This window comes from Bufo gargarizans, chromosome 4 (assembly GCF_014858855.1).
Source record: "Bufo gargarizans isolate SCDJY-AF-19 chromosome 4, ASM1485885v1, whole genome shotgun sequence".
NCBI classification, from domain to species: domain Eukaryota; kingdom Metazoa; phylum Chordata; class Amphibia; order Anura; family Bufonidae; genus Bufo; species Bufo gargarizans.
This window is the reverse complement of record NC_058083.1, coordinates 253,181,852-253,201,320: the sequence shown is the minus strand read 5'-3', so window position 1 is coordinate 253,201,320 and position 19,469 is coordinate 253,181,852.

Genomic DNA, 19,469 nt, shown 5'->3' with positions numbered 1-19,469 from the left:
GATGCTCAAAATGCAGGATTTTTTTAATGTTCTTCTGATGGATCAGAAGAACGGAAACATAAACAGTGATGTTAACACAGCCTTACTGCCACTGCTGCTGTCTCCCCCTCCAGACTCTTTCACTTTTGTCATGGTTACTGCTATGGCTGCTGCCGGCACCACCACTCTGTTATGGAGCCAATACTGCCGCTTCTGCTGCCCACCATCCCCACTCTATCATGGTGCCACTATTGTCATGGTTACTGCCTCTGCTGCTGCCTGCATCCCCACTTGGTCATGGGGCCGCTGCTACCATCCTCACTCTGTAATAGGGCCATTACTGCTGCTGCCACCGTCCCCACTCTGTCATGAGGCCACTACTGCTGCTGCTGAGTCTTGGGGCACTATATGGTTAAGTCCACGTTGATAAATGACATGACACTTTTATTAACCTACAGTATAATACTGACACACGGTAATTCCACAGCTAACGGAAGGGATTAGTTATGAATCTTGGTGCCCTGCCCAGTGATGTAGATGGAGATAAATTCCAACTACCTGTAATACAGATGGCACAGTACCTACAGAACTTATTACCTATGAATGTGGGTGCACTAGAACGTAATGCACAAGGCAATAACCTCTCTCTGCAGTTTGAGTTCCAAGCCTTCACACTGAGATTGGGACACAAAGTGACATGTATATGATTAGGCAGAATGGCCTGGGTATACCAGATTTTTTGCAATTTGTGATGAATTGAGTCAAGAATCTGATTCTTGACAAACTTCAGTGAGTTGTCTGAATCACATTTTTTAAAACTTGGCTCATCTCTACCAAAAGACAATAATTATCCCTTTTTGCAACTGTGATAAATAACCCTTTTACCCATGACAGCGATAAGGGATATTTGTGCAGACAGCTTATGGTACACCTTATATGCCCACCAAGCCAGCTCATGACATGTGACTTTCTTTATGAGCTACGCGCTGCCGATGTCAAAAGTACAAACCGGATTCCCAAAAAGTTGGGACACTATACAAATCGTGAATAAATACTGAATGCAATGATGTGGAGGTGCCAACTTCTAATATTTTATTCAGAATAGAACATAAATCACAGAACAAAAGTTTAAACTGAGAAAATTTACCATTTTAAGGGAAAAATATGTTGAATCTGAATTTCATGGTGTCAACAAATCCCCAAAAAGTTGGGACAAGGCCATTTTCACCACTGTGTGGCATCTCCCCTTCTTCTTACAACACTCAACAGACATCTGGGGACCGAGGAGACCAGTTTCTCAAGTTTAGAAATAGGAATGCTCTCCCATTCTTGTCTAATACAGGCCTCTAACTGTTCAATCGTTTTGGGCCTTCTTTGTTACACCTTCCTCTTTATGATGCACCAAATGTTCTCTATAGGTGAAAGATCTGGACTGCAGACTGTCCATTTCAGTACCCGGATCCTTCTCCTACGCAGCCATGATGTTGTGATTGATGCAGAATGTGGTCTGGAATTATGTTGTTGAAAAAGGCAGGGTCTTCCCTGAAAGAGATGACGTCTGGATGGGAGCATATGTTGTTCTAGAACCTGAATATATTTTTCTGCATTGATGGTGCCTTTCCAGACATGCAAGCTGCCCATGCCACACGCACTCATGCAACCCCATACCATCAGAGATGCAGGCTTCTGAACTGAGCGTTGATAACAACTTGGGTTGTTCTTGTCCTCTTTGGTCCGGATGACATGGCGTCCCAGATTTCCAAAAAGAACTTTGAATCGTGACTCGTCTGACCACAGAACAGTCTTCCATTTTGCCACACTCCATTTTAAATGATCCCTGGCCCAGTGAAAACGCCTGAGCTTGTGGATCTTGCTTAGAAATGGCTTCTTCTTTGCACTGTAGAGTTTCAGCTGGCAACGGCGGATGGCACGGTGGATTGTGTTCACTGACAATGGTTTCTGGAAGTATTCCTGAGCCCATTCTGTGATTTCCTTTACAGTAGCATTCCTGTTTGTGGTGCAGTGTCGTTTAAGGGCCCGGAGATCACGGGCATCCAGTATGGTTTTACGGCCTTGACCCTTACTCACAGAGATTGTTCCAGATTCTCTGAATCTTCGGATGATGTTATGCACAGTTGATGATGATAGATACAAAGTTTTTGCAATTTTTTGCTGGGTAACACCTTTCTGATATTGCTCCACTATCTTTCTGCGCAACATTGTGGGAATTGGTGATCCTCTACCCATCTTGGCTTCTGAGAGACACTGCCACTCTGAGAATCTCTTTTTATACCCAATTGTGTTGCCAATTGACCTAATTAGTGTTAATTGGTCTTCCAGTTCTTCGTTATGCTCAAATTTACTTTTTCCAGCCTCTTATTGCTACTTGTCCCAACTTTTTGGGGATTTGTTGACACCGTGAAATTTTCAACGTATTTTTCCTTTAAAATGATACATTTACTCGGATTAAATGTTTGATCTGTCATCTACGTTCTATTACAAATAAAATATTGACATTTGCTATCTCCACATCATTGCATTCAGTTTTTATTCACGATTTGTATAGTGTCCCAACTTTTTGGGAATCCAGTGTGTAGGAAGTGGTCATAATAATGTGACTCAACTGTGTAATAAAGATATAAAATACCCTAGTGGTAACTAAATATATTAGTTGAGACTGAATTACGGTACTATCTTAAAAACAATACCAGAGTAAAATTTAAATGTGATATCATCTTAAAACATCCTTGTTTATAAGACATTATTCTTTGTAATACATAAGCTGAATATAGTCTTCTGTGTAATTGATATAAATATTTTGCACGTCTCTATTATCTTGTTGTGAAAGCCACAAATGAAACACATTTCTAATATTTGCAAGGATATTAGCATTAACATGTCAGTCACGAATTGTAGACCAACCTATGGGTGCATTTTTTCATTTATTTTATTCCTCTTATGAGGGAACAGTTTATATGCCGCTCAGTGAACCAAATCAAGAATGTGATTCAGGCTGTCTCTGCAGCTTAATGGCAAAGGCAAGAATACACTATAAAAACCAGCCTCCTACCGCTCTTAGTTCTTGCTTCCCACACTTTAACATCTCCTGTCGCCCCTGGCTCTGTTACTGACCCGTGCGAAGTTAAACTAAAGGATGATAAGTTTGCTGCCTTTGCCCTTGTCCTAAGGGGCTGCACATTATCCTATGAAGCATCAGTAGCCATTTCAGAGGAATATTTGTCAACCCATGAAGGCCTTTAGAACAAATGAAATGGGCAGTGAATTACAAAAATGTCATTCTCTAAAAGAAATGGATGAAGGCTTTTGTTCTTTAGTAATAAATAGATGCCAACGGCTTATAACTGATTTTTTTTATGTCATTTGACAGGGTTACTACTTCTATTTCATTACAGAAACAGCTTGAAAAATATTTTGACTATCCTTTTAAAATAATAATGTTGTTGTGTTACAGGTAGTCAATTCTGCAATGCCTCAGCTGAAACAATGCTAGTCAATACGTAAAGGGCCATCATTAACGTCAATGGAGCCTGTCATCTGGAAACCAGATGAAAAAAAAAATAATACACAATTTCCAAGTATAGCACCGTAATATTCAGGGTTTAGAGTGTCTCACCAGAAGGGTTATAGACTATATCCAATATAAAAGATGCTTGAAAAAAAGCCTCATAGAGTTGGGGCTGTTGGTTGGGGTGAATAAAATTGGGTTCACCACCCTTAACTTTATCTGGAGTGCTGTCTTATTTCTGGATTTCTTTCAATATAAAAGATCACTATAAAATATACAGTAGACCCACAGTTATTATAACACAGTTTTGAGAAATGGGTTTACATGCACAATATCATTGGACACCACAAGTAGGCCCTGTCTTTATAAAGTCATTCTGCTGTTTGTTACTGATTATCTTAATATATATATAGAGAGAGAGAGAGAGAGAGAGAGAAAACACGGTTCAGAAGAAGAGCCAAGTATTTTTCAGTTGTGACAGGTACTTAAAGGGGTTGTTCAGGCTCTTGATATTGATAGGTGATCAATATAAAATTGATGGGGGTCTGACACATAGCACTCCCACCAGCCAGCTTTTTTAAACAGTCGCATGTGCCAGAAATAACATGGTAGATGAAGTTGGGAGCAGACAGCTCCATTTACTGTGTAGTGACTATTAATTTGAACGTGAGCTGTCTTCCTTCTTCTCCACCCACTATGTTATTTCCAGAGCCAGTGGCTACTGACAACAGTTGATCAGTGGGGGTACCATGTGTTGGACCTCCACCCATCTGACATTGATGACCTATTCTAAGGATATTATCAAAATCTATAGCCAGGACAACCCATTTCAAGCAATTAACTTTATACCCAGTTGTCATGGATGGTATAGAGGTCATTTCCATATTTGCTCACAGGCTTTGTCTGGTAATGCAGCTCACCACTCTCCACAGTGAACTGTAGAGGTCATGATTCCATATGTAGATGAATTTGTGACAAAAATGGAAACCAAACAGACACGGTATACTAGAAGCCAAAGCACAAATAGCCAAATTATAGATTTATAAAAAAAAATTTAATGGCCATTGCAGTCTATCGGTCTATTCTATTTTTGACATTCATACTCAGGCAGACTCCATTGAATTCAATTCTACTGTTTTTAATGGTTGCTTACACAGGAATGCACCTATAGAATGACCATTAAAAATGGGTGCACTAGTGAAAAATGGCCTTTCAGGGGTTAAAATAAAATAAAAAATACAAAGATTTCAATTGCGCTAACCTACTATTCCTCTTATACCAGCTGCAGTCCACGACCCTGTACTAGCGGCAGCCACGCCACCAGCCGGGGCGTGACTCCCGAGTCTAGGCACTTAACTTTCGCCTGCAATAACCCCATACCTGTGCAATGGAGAAATGAGGATCCCAGAGGATTTGAATTTATCAGTAAGGTAATTTCGACTGATCAGATCATCAGGATTATCTCTCAACAGGGGGGGTGTTTTGCATGCGGTTTGGATGTAGGGAAAGCGTGGTATCATTTATATCACTGTACATAAAAATAAAAACTCACCTTGCACATGCCGGGTCCGTTGCATACTTTCTCCTCACAGGATGCAGAAGGATATGACGGTTCCAGCATCATCACGCTGGCAACGTCAGGTTCTACTGCTTTCAGTGAAGAGTTAGTATCCCCATGCGTGAAAGTGGTTGAGATTGTTTCATTTGAGAGGGGCATAAAAAATAAATGCACATTATTAATGCTGGGGTCCACTGTGGAAGACATCACTACTGCTTTGGGCCACTAGGGGGGACATTATTCATGCTGAGGCCACTTTGGGGAATAAATATTAATGCTGGGGCCACTATAGTGGACATTATAAATGGTGTGGCCTCTATAGCGGGACGTTATTTATGTTGGGGGCTACTATAGGGGACATTATGTATACTGCTGGAAAAAAGCTAATAAAAAATCACATTACGCTACAGCTGGAAGCTTCCTGATTTATGAGGTATCACTCACTATATAGTGCCTACATATTTTAATACATAACAGTATTCTAAGGTCATCATTTATACATGAAACTTCTTGAAAGAAACATCTCAGAGAAAATGTAGATGTAGATCAAAAGTTTTCTTCTATAAAGTTAGCTTTATATAGTAAAGTAATGTTGAAGTAAAATTGTAACCATCCATCTTTGCTTTTTTTATGCATAATAACGTGAATAAAAAAGGAAGTATAATTCAAAATAATAACATAATGCTACATATAATAGTAGATAATGCATTTTCTCGCAAATGTCTCAAATAATTGTGTGCATATTATAAATGTATCGCTCATGATCTGCTCGCATTAACAACACAAAAGGCCCAGAACAACGTAAATGTCATTGGTGTAACTGGTTAAAACACATATTGTTTATAAATATGCTTAAATAATTCCTAATGTATCATTCACTGATTGTGGAATTTATTCCCAGCATCATGTTGTTGTACTGCTAATAGTAGCCATGCCTTAGAACTGTATATATCACAGTAAATGCTCCATTTGCTGAATGTCGATATAAAAGTTTCTACATTTTAATCATAATTCAATAAAATGTGAATACCCAATGTTTTTTAATACATTACAGTCAGTTAGAAGATTACACCCACATGTTTGGACAAAAAAAAAAACAGTTAGAGTGATAGTAAGGTTATGTTCCAATAGGTGACACTTCTTTAGAAATGTATATTTATTGAAGGGTTACATATATTTTAAGCATATGTTTCTCAATTAGGGACATCACTTCTTAGAGACATACATACATACATAAGCAGTGATCACTCTAATCCTATCTGCACATTTACATGCTGCAACCATGTTACACCCTATCTCTCAGTATATTTCTATACTGTTCACATACCAATGCTAAAATAAAATGTTTCATGCCCTTTGTTTATATGTTTTTTTCATTTAGTACTCAGGACGGGATTCTGCTACCTGTATCATTCAGCTCATGTGCAAAATTATTGGTACCCAAGAACAACCCGAGAAAGTGGAGCCCATTAATGTGGAGGAAGAAAGATGAGTATGTTTACTTTAATGATACCAGGGCAGCCTGGGACTGTTGGTAGACGGTAAGCAGTCCTATGTGCATACATTACTGTTTATGGCATTTTGAGACTTGCAATGAAAAATTTTCCAGTTCCTTTAGGTTTAAAAGATTTTGTAATGGTAAAGTCAATAAAAACATTTAAAACGGAAAGGACTTTGATTTAACTAATTATCAATCCTAATACCTAAACAAACTAAGATATTTTGGACAATTGTATTTTAAACAATTGTATTGCATTGTATTGTATTGATATTTTGGGAACAGTTTGAGGAAACCCTTTCTGCTCCATCATGACTGTGCCCAACTGAACGAAGCAAGGTCTATAAGGTAAGGTTGGTGAGGAAGATATTGACAGGCTTGCACAGAGCCCTGACCTCAACCCCATATAACACCTTTGGTCAGGGGCGTTGTTAGGATCTCAAAAGATCCGGGACCCAAAACCCAATGTATATGGCCCATTTCTCTAAGTCGACCAGCCCCCCCCCCCCAAACACTAGCACTGAAGACATATTACTGTACTTGCTATATAGCTATACAGCAGCACATATTTCTCACATTCAGGGCCTCCTAGGTGACATCTCCTCTGATGCAAATCCTTTCTGCCACCATCTTCTCCATTTGGTCCGTACAACTTCTCTCAGCCGCCTTGTCTCTGCAGAGTTTGACACACAGACATTTTAGCTTCCTCACTTTTATGTACCCCCAAATACTATCCTGAAGTAAAATGAGTGCCCTACAAATAATCTTCCCCATAGTAGTAGTGCTACTCATAGTCCCACCAATAGTAATTCCTTTCTAGAATGCCATCATTAGTAATACTGCCCCCTACAGTGCCCCCAACAGTGAGAGTGCTCCCCAAGATTGCCTCCATTAGTAGTAGAGCCCTCCAGTATTAATGCCCTTACAGAGCCCCCAGTAGAAATAAGCCCCCATATTGTTCCCCCAGTGGTAATAAAGCTTTCTACAGACCCCTCAATAGTAATAAGGCCCCCATAATGCTCGTAGTAGAAATAATGCAGATCTATGAGTCCCTCCTATAGAGCCCCCAGTAGTAATAAGAATGCCTAATGTCCCCTGGATTTAAAATACCCCTACAGTGCCCCCAGTATTTAAAATGCCCCCTACTGTTATAATGCTTGCGCTGAAGTGCCCAGTATTTATATTGCCCCCTATTGTTATAAGGTAGACTAAGGGTGAGCAAACTAGTTCAGACCAAGTAGGATTTGGTCCAAATTTTGTTATTTTTTATATGTTAGAGGAACCTGAATCTTTTCAAGTTAGTTTCGGATGAATCCACTAAAACGGCGTATCGCACTATTTTAGAGAAAATGTCAGTGGTAAAAAAGCGCTAGGGAGGAAGAATGAGGGTCCTCATTTTACCCTGAGAGGAAGTGGGAGGAGGTCATCCTGATCGTCAGCCTGTATAAGCCAATCAGTGCTGCAGCAGGCATGCAGTTACCCTAGCAGAATGAGCAGATCTTCATTCAGGGGTTGGGTGTAGCACTACCTGCCAGTAAAATTGTCTTATGCAGTCATTGTTAAAGAAAAGTCTGCACAATCAGGGATGTCACAAGAAGGTATCAGTTGAATAAGTAGAATCCTGCATTGGATAAATTACACGTTTCGGAGCAGGACATGCTCCTTCATCAGATTACATCCAATATATGAAAGTAGCACTATAGGTATTTAAAAGAAAAAAAAATGCTGAATAGTGTCAAAAAAAGAGAAGGGCCATGGAAAGGGGTGATAAATATTAACCTTTGCAAGTAATGATTAAAGTTAGCACAACAAATAATAGCAATAATAATAATAAGGTAAATGGGTTTGCCTTACAATCTTTTTATTACTGTACGGTCCTTCATATGTGCGTGTCTCACTGCTTCTCCTGCAAAAACGATCTTAGAGAGTCAAAGACAGTCAGAAATCAATCAAGCTTATATCCTAGTGCCAGGGACAGTGAAAGCAAAGGCTAGAATTACAAAGAGGAAGAAGAATTGTGTGTGTAGAATGGGGACAAGCAGGAAAGCTGTCATCCAGGGAGTGAGTAGCTAAGGCTGGCTGTGGCTGCTAGCACAAACTGCAGCTGCTTCAAACCTCAAAGGCAGCTACCTGCATTTTTTTCCCATTTACACAGAAATCCTTTTTTATAGTGGAATAAGCGAAAACTGTGTTCTACCATCAACCTAGCGTAGCATATAGAATACTAGTGAGAACTGTGTGTCAGTCATGTCACATATTTAATTTTTTATATTTTTTTTGTTTCAAAAACGGAATACATCAATGATTAAGAACAAAATATTAGCTCTAAATTTGATAATTAACTTGAAATACACAAAAAAAAAAAAAAATCTTACATTGACTAATTATTCCAGCATATAGGTAAGCAACACAACAATAGTCAGTCTAGGGCAGCAATTTACCTGTGAGCGTGAATGCTAAATTGAGCATCAGGCCCCAATCGTCTATTTCTGTTTTTTCTATATCCATACGGTTTGAATTACATTTTGGGGGTGAATTGTTCAATTTAAAGAAACCAACATATAGGTGATCAGTACACCAATACATAGCCTAAAGCAACAAGTTACCTGTGAGTGTTAACATGAAATTTAGTGTCAGGCCTTGATTGTCTGTTTCCATTTATTCAACATCCACATGGTACACCAATACACAGGCTAGGGCAACAATTTACCTGTAAGTGTTAATGTCAAATTGAGCATCAGGCAGGCCTTGATCATCCTTTTCTGTTTATTCACTCAGTTGGAATTTAACTCTGCTAAAATTTAACTTTTTTGACATCTCAATTTTACTTTTTCAATTTAATTAAACTAGCCTATAAGTGATCCGTACACCAATACAAAAGAAAGGGCAACAATTTACCTCTGAGTGTTAACATGAAACTAAGCATCAGACCTCAATCATCCATTTCAGTCAATTATATTTCCACCCGGTTAGAATGTATTTTTTGGGGGACTTGTTCAATTTAACTAAATCAGCATATTGGTGATCAGTACACCAATACACATAGTAGGGCAACAATTTATCTGTGGGTGTTAACAAATTAAGTCCTAAATCCGTTTCACTTATTTTCTATCTTCAGAAGGTGTTTTTCTTGGGGGGGTGTTGAAATTATTAAAACCGGGATATATGGGATTGCAAGAGATGAGTGAATTTCTCAAAAATTTGACTCAGTGGTTTCGCCATATTTTCCAAAAAGATTAGATCCGAATTAAATCATGGCAAATTGTGTTAAAAATAGTTATTTCCTGGCTGCAGAGAGCCTGTATAGTAGTTTAGAACACTGTGCCTTGCAGTAACACTCAAAGTGAGTCTGCTGTGGTAGTGAAACAATACTGTGAGTGAGTATGACATGCATATGACAGGCATCACTCTTAAAATCACTGCACACTTCACTTCTTTGGGCAGTTACGGGGCCAAAACTGACCAAATAACTTAAGTGTGAACTCAGCCTTACAGGTCGATGTTAGCGTCAGGTATAAAGAACCGTGCAGAGGCCCAAGATCCTACTATAGCGTGAAAGAGCGCACTTGTTTTACACCATCATCAGCTGATTCCACATAGATGACTACAGAACGTGTTCTATTTAACGCTTATATAAGAAGAGCCCCCTGACAGAGTAGAGAGGGTGTCAGCAGTAAGTTTGTGTTAACATCACTGATTATTTTGCTCTTCCTCTGATCCATAAGAACAATAACCCCCCTAAAAACAGATCCTGTCTGTTGACAATCTGCCTTCACTCAGTCAGCATTTGGTCAGTAATCCATCAGTATTCCTAATGCCCAAAAAAACAGGAGTGGATCCAAAACAGAGATGACATGTGAATTAAATATTTGCATGTCTTGTGTGTTTTTTTTTACCCACTCCTGCTTTTGGCTACCAAATCATAAGCCAATTCTGATGGGACCATACAGGCCTTGCAGCTGATACACAGACAGGATCCATTGTGCGTCTCATTTTTCCTTCCTTCTGACAGATCAGAAGAAGAGTCAAATAAATGATGATGTTAACCAGGCCAAAAAGGCAAAATTGTGGCGCAGTCATGAAGTTGGGAGGGTGGGAACAGCATGATAAGTCCACAGAGTGGCTCAATGACATAGTGTGGAGGTAGCAGCAGCATCAGGAGACCACAGAGTGGCAAGTGACATAGTGTGGAGCTAGTAGTAACATCAGGAGACCACAGAGTGGCACAATGACAGAGTGTTGAGGTGGCAGCAGCAGCATGAGGAGGCCACAGAGTGGTAAGGTAACATAGTGTTGGGTTAACAGCAGCATTAGGAGACCACAGTGAGGCACAATGACAGAGTGTGGAGGTGGCAGCAGCAGCATGAGTAGGCCACAAAGTGGCACAATGACAGAGTGTGGATATGGCAGCAGCAGCATTAGGCGACCACAGAGTGGCAAGGTGACATAGTGTGGAGGTGGCATCAGCATTAAGAGAACACAGAGGGGCAAGGTGACATAGTGTGGTGGTGTTAGCCGCATCGGGAGACCACAGAGTGGCAAGGTGACATAGTATTGAGGAAGCAGCAGCATCAGGAGACCACAGAGTGGCACAATGTGGAGTGGCAACATGAGGAGGCCACAGAGTGGCAAGGTGAAATAGTGTTGATGTAGCAGCAGCATCAGGAGACCATAGAGTGGCAAGGTGACATAGTGTGAAGGTAGCAGCAGCATCAGGTGACCACAGAGTGGCACAATGACAGAGTGTGGAGATGGCAGCAGCAGCATGAGCAGGCCACATAGTGGCAAGGTGACATAGTGTTGAGTAGCAGCAGCATCAGGAGACCACAGAGTGGCACTGGCAAGGTGACATAGTGTGGAGGTAGCAGCAGCATCAGGATACCACAGAGTGGCACAATAACAGAGTGTGGAGGTGGCAGCAGCAGAATGAAGAGGATAATGTTGAGGTAGTAGCAGCAGCATCAGGATACCACAGAGTGGCAAGGTGACATAGTTTCTTTTATGGATTACTGGGGGCCTGTCGGGCTTGGCCCTAACACTGCTGGCACTGCCACCATTGGGACAGATTTTTGAATACATCCAGTGAATAGTGATGTTTTCTTCTCTAAATAAGCAGCAGCATGAGGAGGCCACAGTGTGGCAAGGCAACATAGTGTTTAGTTAGCAGCAGCATCAGGAGACCACAGAGTGGCAAAATGACATAGTGTGGAGGTGGCAGCAGCATCAGGAGACCACAAAGTGGCAAGGTGACATAGTGTTGAGGTGTCAGCAGCATCAGAAGACCACAGAGTGACCCGGTGACATAGTGGGGAGGCGGGTGGCACTAACAGTACCCGCTGACGATAGTGGAGCACTTGGCATCAGTTGTGTGGCATCAGGTGGGTGGCAGCATCAGAATAGGAGCTGAGGCAGGTAGCCAGAAACAACCGGTCTTTTTTGTCAAGGTTTGAGTGAGGCAGCATGAATGATCTGATGCATCAAGCATTGGTGGGTGGAAATTGTAGATAGAACAAAATAGAGCTCTCAAGTGGTAAAGGTGCTCTGACCTGCTCTGCACGGATCTGGGCTGTGTTCACACCCAACGTAGATGCATCAAGTTTCAGCAAGTAAAATCATTGATTCTTTATATCTTCATTTAAAAAAAATTATAAACAAGTAATCCTCCTGCATATAATCAACACGTTAAGACATGTCTTCTTCATGGATTTATCGTATAAAGTAATTGGTTGATGAAAATAGTGGATGATCCACGCTAGTGATGAGCGGCAGGGGCTATATTCGAATTTGCAATATTTCGTGAATATTTGGGCAAATATTCATCTCCATTCATTATTTTATTCATTTCATTATATATATATATATATATATATATATATATATACATATATACAGTTTCAAGAAAAAGTATGTGAACCCTTTGGAATGATATGGATTTCTTCACAAATTGATCATAAAATGTGATCTGATCTTCATCTAAGTCATAACAATAGACAATCACAGTCTGCTTAAACTAATAACACACAAATAATTAAATGTTTTTATTGAACACACCATGTAAACATTCACAGTGCAGGTGGAAAAAGTATGTGAACCCCTAGACAAATGACATCTCCAAGAGCTAATTGGAGTGATTTGTCAGCCGACTGGAGTCCAATCAATGAGATGAGATTGGAGGTGTTGGTTACAACTGCCGTGTCCTATAAAAAACACACACCAGTTCTGGGTTTTCTTTTCACAAGAAGCATTGCCTCGCACAAAAGAGCTCTCAGAAGACCTACAATTAAGAATTGAGAAAGAAAAAAAAAAGAAAAAGAAAAAGCCTTGCTGTTCATCAGTCCACGGTAAGACAAATTGTCTATAAATAGAGAAAGTTCAGCACTGCTGCTACTCTCCCTAGGAGTGGCCGTCCTGTAAAAATGACTGCAAGAGCACAGTGCAGTCTGCTCAATGAGGTGAAGAGGAATCCTAGAGTGTCAGCTAAAGACTTACAAAAGTCTCTGGCATATGCTAACATCCCTGTTAGCGAATCTACGATACGTAAAACACTAAACAAGAATGGATTACATGGGAGGATACCCCAGAGGAAGCCACTGCTGTACCCAAAAAATATTGCTGCATGTTTATAGTTTGCACAAGAGCACCTGGATGTTCCACAGCAGTACTGGCAAAATATTATGTGGACAGATAAAACCAAAGTTGAGTTGTTTGGAAGTAACACACAACACTATGTGTGGAGATAAAGAGGAACAGCACACCAACATCAAAACCTCATCCCAACTGTGAAGTATGGTGGTGGGGGCATCATGGTTTGGGGCTGCTTTGCGGCATCAGGGCCTGCACAGATTACTTTCATTGAAGGAAAAATTAATTCCCAAGTTTATTAAGACATTTTGCAGAAGAACTTAAGGCCATCTGTCCACCGGCTGAAGCTCAACAGAAGATGGGTGTTGCAACAGGACAACGACCCAAAGCATAGAAGTAAATCAACAACAGAATGGCTTAAACAGAAGAAAATACCCCTTCTGGAGTGGCCCAGTCAGAGTCCTGACCTCAACCCGATTGAGATGCTGTGGCATGACCTCAAGAAAGCGATTCACACCAGACATCCCAAGAATATTGCTTTACTGAAACAGTTCTGTAAAGAGGAATGGTCAAGAATTACTCCTGACCGTTGTGCACGTCTGATCTGCAACTACAGGAAACGTTTGGTTGAAGTTATTGCTGCCAAAGGAGGTTCAACCAGTTATTAAATCCAAGGGTTCACATACTTTTTCCACCTGCACTGTGAATGTTTACATGGTGTGTTCAATAAAAACATGGTAACATTTAATTATTTGTGTGTTATTAGTTTAAGCAGACTGTGATTGTCTATTGTTGTGACTTAGATGAAGATCAGATAACATTTTATGACCAATTTGTGAAGAAATCCATATCATTCCAAAGGGTTCACATACGTTTTCTTGCAACTGTATATATATATATATATATATATATATATATATATATATATACCCACAGCGAGGTACAGCTATATGTTGTAACCAGCTGATCATCAAAATCATCATTTTGTATTCCAGTAAAATGCCCAGTCCATCATTATATTAGATACATCCCACACTCCCACGCCATCATGCCACTGCTGCAAGCTGCCTACCATAATGTTCTATACGGCTGCTGCTGCTTCCGTCATACCACTGCCATCATCATGTCACTGCTACAACCTGCCTACCATCATGCTCTGTACGACTGCTGCCCCCATCATGCCACCGCCACTATCATGCCGCTTCTGCAACCTTCCAGCCATCATGTTCTGTACTACAGCTGCCTCTATCATGCCATGCTACGACCTGCCTACTATCATGTTTTGTATGGCTGCTGTTGCTGCTTCCATCATGCCACTGCCATCATCATGCCATTGCTACAGCCTGCCGACTATCATGTTCCGTGAGGCTGCTGCCATCTCTGTCTTACCACGGCTAACATCATGCCACTGCTGTGACCTGCCTACCATCATATTCTGTATGGCTGCTGTCTCCATCATGCCACAGCCAGTGTCCAAAAGATCTCTTTTATCTAAATGCCTGGATTTGGGATGAGTTTTACATTCCTGCTGTTGAGGCTGGCATGCCACCATCATGCCACTGCTGTGTCCTGCTGACCATCATTTTCTGTACACCTGTTGCCACCTCCATCAGGCCATTGCCCCCATCATGCCACTGCTATGTCCTGCCGACCATCATGTTTTGTCTGACTGCTGCCACCTCCATCATGCCACTGCTGCCATCATACCATTGATGTGACCTGCCTACTATCATGTTCTTTATGATTGCTGATGCTGCCTCCATCATGTCACCGCCACCATCATGCCACTGCTTCAGCCTATCAACTATCATCTTCCGTTAGGCTGCTGCTGCCTCTATCATGCCACCACCACCTTTACTGCTGCTACCTGCCTACCATCATGTTTTGTATGGCCTCCATCATGCCACTGCCATTATGCCACTGCTGCGGCCTGCCAACCATTATCTTCCGTAAGACTGCTGCTGCCTGACTGCCAACATGGCTGCTGCTCCTCCTTGCTAATCCACTACTGCCACCACTATACTACCACCTATAGACAGCCTTGTAATTTCCATGCTATACTGCTTCTGCTGCCGCTGGTATTGCGGCCGCATGCCACTATATCCATACCCTTTGCACATCTAGACTGCACTGTTGCTTCTCAAAATTAAAAGGGAAAAATTTTCTAGGCTTGTTTTTAATAAGCCACTTTTTCTTCTGACAATCAACACCAACACTTGTGTCGTATGGGCAGGCATTTAGAGGCTTGGTCTCTAAAGCCACTTTTTTATTTATTTTATCCCATAACACTTGGTGTTTAAATATAATTTTTGGAAGCTCTGGCATATGAAAAAGCATAACACATGCCACAGTGTGCTTTTAAACATGCTGTATATTAACGCCATTTAACGTGCATTTACCCATAGCTATGTATGTCAGAATCACTCAGACATCATTTATTTTTGTTGTCATTGTGTTCCGTTTTATGCGCGACAAAACGCACGGTTTTTGTGCATTTTTGTTGCGCGTTTTTGTCCAAATTGCGGCAATTGTGTCAGCAATCCTTCTCCGACGTTTGAGGCGTAGGAGAGAGAGCAGGCGATGCTTCTGGGTCCATCCTGTTATTGCCAATCGACAGGAAAGGGGACAGTTCTGGGCACTGTACGAGACCCTCCGGGCCCATGAAGACAATTTTTTTTCCTACACGCGGATGTCCATCACCAGGTTTGTACATATACAATAGTTATAGTAGTGGGGTTCCAATTGTGAAGGTACCAGTTGTAGTTTTTTGGTATTGTTAACCCTCACCATTTTCGTTTTCAACAGCTTTGATGAGCTCCTGGGGTTGTTGGGCACCCGTTTACAACATCAGGCACCTTCATGCGGGACAGTATACCACCAGCGGAAAGACTGATTATTACTTTGCGGTAAGTAGACTGTAATTGTGGCCTAATAAAGCATTTGCATTGTGTGTTGACTGGATATTAGTTTGGCCTTTGTTATTTTCTACTGGTGGTTGTGACGTTTCAAGTGTTTTTGAGGGGGGGTATTGGATGTGTATGCTTTTTAAATTTGGCATATAGATACCATACATACATAGTTTACCCACATTTTTTCCTACGAAATACTCTCTTCGAAATAACAGTCCCAAAAAGTTTGCAAATGTTTTTATTTTTGGGAAAAGTAATAACATCTTACAGTTCCTCAAAAAATGCGCAAACTGTGTTTAACACAATCAACATAAGTTTCGTACTTTTTAACTTAAAATTATTCGGTAATTTTCAAATATTAACAATGAAGGTAGAACACCCGATGCGCCAAATTATGTATGGTATTTCTCAAAGGTTTTGGTATTGTGGTAATGCAAAATGTGGCTCGGTATCCCGCATGGCCTCTCTCATTCCGCCTAATTGCTGGCCAGGTTGCATTTGAGTGGTGGTGGAGGTGTTGGTGTGCATGCTGGTGGAGGGATAGCTGTATGATGATTGTGGTTGTGTTTGCCACGTGTCGTGAGGGTGTGGTATGTTAGTTTGTGGGTATGTTTGTGATGTGTATGTGTAAGTGGTTGGTGGATGTTGTGGTGGATGTTGTGGTGGATATTGTGGTGGATGTTGTGGTGGATATTGTGGTGGATGTTGTGGTGGATGTTGTGGTGGATATTGTGGTGCATTGTTGGGCTGTCTGATGTCATAATGTGTAATGAAGCTGTCTAGGGTTCTTGATATGGCCTCCCTCGCTTCAGTTATGCGACTTCTGTGAACTTGCAGCATTTTTTCCTCCAAACTTAGTAAGAAATGGGCATCACTAGTGAGTTTGGGTGCTGGATGGGCAAGTCCATCCAGGCATGCAATTAGCCGGTCCTCCTGGCGATCTGTTCTTTTCCTTTTTGAACGGTGGGTCCGAATGTTTTCGGGTTCCACGACAGGTGGGGCAGGCTGTGTGGGTGTTTGGAATGTAGGGGTGGGATCGGGTGGAGGAGGACTTAGTGGCCCCATAGACGCACAGGCCTCACTGTCCCTGGTGACCTACTCCTCTTCCTCCTCCTGCTGTTGTCTTTTCGACCAGCTACTATCGGTGCTGTGAACATGAAAATATACATAAGTATGTGCAAGATATGAAAGTGAATGCATGTCATACCACACCCTCTCCTGCATGTGTATGCCCTGGACTCACCTACGCATTTCAGTGCATGGTATTAGAAAGGCCATTTCCTCCGCATGGACATAGCTGGACCGTGCACTTGGCGAAGCTCCGCTCCTCTGTTCCTTCTCTTTGCGCCGATGACGAATGAAGGCATCTTTGAGGCTCTTCCACTTGCTTTTTAGTAAGTTTACTATAATAAAAATAAAATAACATCCATTAATTTTAATCTTTTTTTCTCTCACATTTTTTTCAGCTATTTAGCTACAGGCCAATCTTTGATCAGTCTTCACTACACCTTCCAGATCGGGAAATCTACAGCCAGTGTGATCGTGAAGGAAACCTGCAGCGCCATTTGGCAGGTCCTTCATGCTGTTGTGATGGGCCAACCAAACAAGGAGAAGTGGCTGAAAATTGCGGATACTTTTCAAAAAACCTGCAATTTCCCGAACTGTGTCGGAGCAATTGACGGAAAACACATCCGCGTTCTGAAGCCAATGAGGAGTGGCAGTCACACTGCCTGGCACCACTTATCCATCTATGCCTTTTGTTTTTGTTGGTGACGAGGCATTTGCTCTAGGTGAGCATCTTATGAGGCCATACTCCAGCCATAGTCTCTCCATTGCGCAATGTGTTTTTAACTATCGCCTGACAAGAGCACGCAGGATGGTGGAATGCGCATTCGGCATATTAGCCAACAAATGGCGAGTTCTGCACTCTCCCATAAATCTCAAATTGGAGACCGCCATCTCGGCTGTGAAGGCAGCATGTGCTCTTCACAATTTTGTCCGAGAAAGGGATGGCTTCAATTTTAAGGATACGTTGAGCCATTCCATGGAGAGTCAGAATCGCAGCGGTGTTCGTGGGACCACACATAGTGCCGCCATTCGGGACCACTTTGCTGCTTATTTTATGTCACTACAGGGGGAGTTACCTTGGCAAATGCAAGCCATATAAATTTATATTATTTAGTCTTTTGCAGCTGCAAAGATTGTTTCTTTAACTTGTAATATTCCATTTCCTTTGTTTATTGTAATGGCTGAATTAAAAGATTTGAAGAGTGAATTTGTGCTATGCCGTTTTTTCACCTATATCGTGCCCTTGGTAGAAGCCCCAATAGTGCCCACCAATACTCGTCCATTAACAAGGGAAAACAATGTGGGCGGAATTAGGGGTCCCATTTATGTGCCCAATACTCGTCCATTAACAAGGGAAAACAATGTGGGCGGAATTAGGGATCCCATTTATGTGCCCAATACTGGTACTATATAGACATACAATCACCTATAATGTGCCGGTGCTGCAATAGCCCACAAGCACAATAATGTTTCAACGTAGACAATATCCATATCAACTTTATAACACAAATCCGCACCACAAATGTAGGCCAACATTTGAATTTAAAATACATTGCCAGATTGGAACAAGTGCAAATTGAGCATACTGGCCCACTACATTGTGCCAGAATGTGGGTGACGGGGAACCATTGACTGGCCATATACTAGAACAGGGATGGTGAAGCTGCGGCCCTCCAGCTGTAGCAAAACTCCAACTCCATGCATGCTTGGACAGGCTACAGCAAGTAAAATACAGCACAGCATATTGGGAGTTGTAGTTGGACAACAGCTGGAGGACCGCAGGTAGAGCTGGGCTGGACTATTACATATAGTTTTTACACCAGTGCACACAAGGAGTTTGTTTTTTTTACCCTCAGAACACACATGTCAATACCTTTGCCTTCTTTCCCATGTTTTGGATAATGTCTTCCACTGTGGCCAGATGCTTTCTCCAATTTCCTCCCATGCCTGCTGCCTGCTTCTCCTGTTTTTGTATTTGGCATCTTGGATGTCATACAGGCAGCGTTTTGCCTGCACAAGCCTGATCAGTGTCTCACTATCACAGCCTGCTTCCTCCATCTTGGTCAGGCTAGACACTTGCCGATCATTAGGGTGTGGCCTTTTATTGACTGTTGCTATGTGCCAAACGCGCGTTTGGACGTGCGTTTTTCTGGTCACAAACACGCAAAATAGCATATTTGTGCATTCCTATGCAATCCTATGGCCGCAAACGCGCGACAAAACGCCCCAAAGAAGCTCAAGAACTTTTTTGAGCGTAGGGCGTTGTAAAACGCTCAAGTGTGAACCAGGGCCATAGGGAAGCATTGGTTTTCATGTATTGAGCGTTTTACAGCACGTTTGAACGCGCTG